This window comes from Panthera onca, chromosome B2 (assembly GCF_046562875.1).
Source record: "Panthera onca isolate mPanOnc1 chromosome B2, mPanOnc1 haplotype 2, whole genome shotgun sequence".
Taxonomy (NCBI): domain Eukaryota; kingdom Metazoa; phylum Chordata; class Mammalia; order Carnivora; family Felidae; genus Panthera; species Panthera onca.
In genome coordinates this window covers 18013263-18018165 of record NC_138343.1, presented here as the reverse complement: position 1 = coordinate 18018165, position 4903 = coordinate 18013263, and the positions used below count along the sequence as shown (strand labels likewise).

Sequence of the window (4903 nt, the reverse complement as noted above, 5' to 3'; positions counted from 1 at the left end):
CACAGAAAAGAGCTTAATAAAAAAAAATCAGATACTATTTCTTTTTCTTCTCATTGATATATGCCACCAGAAGTCTCTGGGTAGTTCTCTTAGGAATTTCAGATCCACAGTCATTTTGAAACAGGAGGCCCACACTTAGTGCTCTGCGAAACTCACCTCCACTTTGATATTTCTGGATTCCAGTATTTACCTCTTAAAAACGAGACGAAACAAAATGCTTCCCCCTGAATAAAAGCAACGCATACTCTGGAATAGAGTGAAAGTAACAAAAATAATCCATAATCCTGGCCTGGCTGGGCCGGAGCAGTCCAAGATGGCCGACTTCGAGGATCGGACGTTGGATGTGGAGAAGGTACTCATAGCTGCTAAATTCATCACTCAGGCACCACCAGGGGGAATTTAATGAAGTGTTCAACGATGTCCGGCTACTACCTAATAATGACAATCTCCTCAGGGAAGGGGCAGCGCATGCATTTGCTCGGTATAACATGGATCAGTTCGCTCCTGTGAAGATAGAAGGGTATGAAGATCAGGTCTTAATTACAGAACGTGGTGACCTGGGTAATAGCAGATTTCTAGACCCGAGAACCAAAATTTCCTTTAAGCTCCATCATTTACAGAAAGAAGCAAGTGACCTCCCAGCCAGAGGACGCGGATGGAGGTCTGAAGTCTTGGAGAGAATCCTCTGACGGTGCTTTCAGGGCCTACGTGAAAGATCATTACCCCAACGGCTTCCGTACTGTTTGTGCTAAAACTATAGACGGGCAACAGACCGTTATTGCCTGTATTGAAAGCCACCGTTGCAGCCTAAGAACTTCCGGAATGGTCGCTGGAGATCAGAGCGGAAGTTCACCACCACACCACCTCCAGCCCAGGTGGTCGGAGTACTTAAGATTCAGGTTCACTGTGACCAAGATGGCAATGTTCAGTCGGTGAGTCAGGAAGGTGTACAGGATGCAGGAACTGTTTCGAATGAAGTCCGAACTGCCAAGGAGTTTCTTCAAATCGTAGAGCGTGCAGAAAATGAACGTCAGACAGCAATTAGTGAAAACCATCAAAACGACGTCAGACGCCGCATTCAAGGCCTTGAGCCAGCTACCCCCACTGAAATCGACTGGAACAAGATCCTCAGCGACAGGACTGGCAGAGAAATGCAGAATGCTTAAAGGCTGAATGTAGGATTCTTCGGTCTGTGGAAAGAAAGGATTCAACATGCAGTCCTAGGGTAATAAGCGATTTATAAACAAGAATGATATTTTGCTAGGGCTTTCAAAGTTAACAGGTTTTCTAGCTTCCTGGAATAACTGTTGAACGTTATAGCATCATCTTGATTCTTTTGTGTCCTCTGCCTTGTAATTTTCAGTTTTCACTATACCCACTTGTACTTGTTTTTTTTTTTTTTAATTCTGTCACGTTTAACAATGGAGAGAGAGAGAGCTATACTGGAGTCATTTTACTGTTTAGAAAATTTTCCTAGCCATGAAACCCTGTTATTGATGTCGACAGTTAACAAGCTCGCCACTTTTCTACCCCTATCCTTCAAAGCACTTTCGGCACTTCAGTGCTTTCTCCTGATCCACCAACAGCTAGAGAGGTTATGCTACAGGGGTGCCTGAGCGGCTCAGGCGGTTGAGTGTCCGACTTCAGCTCAGGTCACGATCTCGCAGTTTGTGAGTTCGAGCCCCGCGTGCTCTGTGCTGATGGCTCAGAGCCTGGAGCCTGCTTTGGATTCTGTGTCTCCCTGTCTCTCTGCCCCTCCCACACTCATTCTCTGTCTCTCTCCGTCTCTCAACAATAAACATTAAAAAAAAAATTTTTTTTTAAAGGCTATGCTACAATGGAAGACACATTCATCCTTCTCCCTCTGACTGCTTTGATCATCATTTACAGCATCTCATAACTACTTTTCAATAGTTTGGATTGGGCTTTTCTGGTCCTTTTGTGGGGGCAGAGGAAGTTTTCTGGAAATTCCATTATAGCCAGCTTCTCTGGAGAAGTTGTTTTAAATCCAAGGACTTGAACCACATTCCCTGCACGTGAACGTGTTTGCTTTTTTCTCTTCCCTCATTGTCTCCTTCCCACCTGGTACCATTATAGTTATAGACATCTGCATTTTTAGAAGAGTTTTACCCATTTATTATTATTATTATTATTATTTTATTATTCAAGAGCTGCTGACATACTAGGGATGTAGTACAGTATAAAACTTGAAAAATGCAGATGTTGAAGCACTGACAGTATCTCGTGCTTTAATACTTTGTGGCGGGATTGTACTACAGACAGATGCTTCAAACAACTACGTAAATCACAAACAAAAACCAAAAACAAAGCCAAGTGAAAAGGACACACTCCAAGCTTTCTCTTGTAACCTGTTATTTAAGGGACTACTAGTGAATTGTTCTAAAGAGGATGTAAAACTTGTTCCAAGTTATTCTTCCTCCTTCCTGCCCTGCCAAGAACTTAAATGTAACTGTGATACAGCAACCCTTCCCGGGTATATTGGCAGGTGTATGTGTGATCTCCGAATACACAGGTGACATAGATATGATATGACAGCTGGTCATGGTGGATTCATTTACATTGTTTACACTTCTATGACCCGGTCTTAAGGGAAGCTCAGTTTTTTAAAAAAAACAAGCAGTGGCTTACCTACCTATCCAAATACATGTCAAAAAAGAAGGGGGTTTGTGTTTCAGCTTTGTTTTTGCTCAGTAATACAGTCAAACAAGTTTGTTTCCAAGGGACCTGGTGAGCTGTGTAAGCATTTTTGTTTATTTCAAATAAAATATGTTTGTATATTGAAAAAAACCTGTAATCCTATAACTTAGAGATAACCACTATTCACAAACCAATGTACGTGTGTGTGTGTGTGTGTGTGTGTGTGTGTGTCTAGAAAGAATCTATCACTCACCCCTGTCTCCCAAGCACTGAGAACCTATTGAGCTCAATCCCTGTTGTGGAGAAGTTATCCAATAAATTGACTAAATATTCTTGCATAAATGATCGTAAAATTATACACATTCAATTTTATATCATACTCCCTTTGTATGACACCTTGAGAATAAGCAAATCTATAGAATCAGAAAGTAGATTAGTGGTTGCTGGGCTCTAAGTTGGGGGAAGGTTAGAGCAGTGACTGTTAATAGGCATATGATTTCTCTGGGAGATGATAAAAATGTTATTGAATCAGATAGCGGTGATGGTTGTCTGACCTTGTAAATATAGTAAAAACCACTGAAGCACACACTTCAAATGGGGGGATTCTATGGTGTGCGCACAACATCGCCTTAAAAACATTACAAAAAACACATCATAATGGCAATGACCTGTATTTGTAGTCAGTTTAAACTTTCAAAGTACCTTCCTTTTCGTATATAATTTTAATCTCATTATAATCTTATGAAGGACACGGGGCAAGTTTATTTAATCTCCTTAACAGTAGGTGGGATTGAGACCCAGAGGGACTGACTCAGTGATTTTGCCAACATCACACAGCAAATTACAAGTAGAGCCCAATTAGACGTAGAATAAAAATATGGCAATTCCCGTCCAGTGAACTTCTATTGTCCAATGTCATATTAATGAGTCATAATCAATATCCGGCTAATCACTTTTATCTCTTTTATATAACATTGTTATTAAATGATGACTCATTTCTTAGGTGTTTGCTGCTTGCCAGGAGGCTTCATTCAGTATTTACTAGTCATTATACGAATCTCGTGAAGTAGGTAACATTAGCTCCATTTCATGGCTTTTAGAAATTAGCTTACTGGGGGTGCCTGGGTGGCTCGGTCGGTTAAGCGTCCGATTTCGGCTCAGGTCATAATTTCACAGCTGGTGAGTTCGAGCCCCAGGTTGGGCTCTGTGCTGACGGTTCGGAGCCTGGAACCTGCTTCGGATTCTCTGTCTCCCTCTCTCTCTACCCCTCCCCAACTTGCACTCTCTCTCTCTCCCTCTCTCCCCCTCTCAAAAATGAATAAACATTACAAAAAAAAAAAAAAAGAAAGAAATTAGCATACTTGTCCAAGGTGCCTCACAGAGGACGTTTGACAATGTCCGGGAATATTTTTGGTTATCACAGCTGGGGGTGTGCTACTTGTATCTAGTGGATGGGCCAGAATTAAAAAAAAAAAAAAAAAAAAACGTTTTTAAAATGTTTATTTATTTTTGAGAGACAGAGAGAGACAGAGAATGAGCAGGGGAGGAACAGAGAGAGAGGGAGACACAGAATCTGAAGCAGGGATCCAGGCTCTGAGCCGTCAGCACAGAGCCTGACGCGGGTCTTAACCCACGAATCATGAGATCATGACCTGAGCCAAAGTCATTTGCTTAACGGACTGAGCCACCCAGGTGGCTCTTCTTTTTTCTTTTTTCTTTTTTTCCTAATGTTTATTTATTTTTGAGAGAGGGAGACAGAGAATGAGCAGGGGAGGCACAGAGAGAGGGAGACACAGAATGGATGGGCCAGAATTTTTATGCTAAACTTCCTGCAGTGTATAGGACAGCCCCCACAACATAGAATTTTCCAGCCCCAAACGTCAACAGAACTGAGACCGAAACACCCTGCTTGAAATGATTCGATGGCATGATATATGTGAAAACACTGTATAAATACAAACTACTCTGTTGTTTTACTCTCTAGTATGATAGTAATTCCCGGGAACATTCGCCAGCACCAGGCCCTCACCTGGTGATTGCTGGATAGAGCGGTGCCTGCTAAAACGTTTCGGCAAACATTACCTGATGAAAAAAAGTCAGTCACAAGAAGACAGAGACTGCGAGATATCACTTACATGCGGTATCTAAAGTAGTCACATTCATAGAAACAAAAAGCAGAATGTGGTTACCAGAGGCGGTGGGGGGGGGGGGGGTGCGATTTGGAAAGTGTTCCGTGGGTACAGAG

At 42.1% G+C, this 4903-nt stretch overlaps 1 pseudogene; it reads left to right on the top strand.

Moving 5' to 3' along the window:
• Positions 1-313: 313 nt before the first annotated feature.
• LOC132666753 (F-actin-capping protein subunit alpha-1 pseudogene) lies at positions 314-2677 on the top strand (annotated as a pseudogene).
• The last annotated feature ends 2226 nt before the right edge of the window (positions 2678-4903 follow it).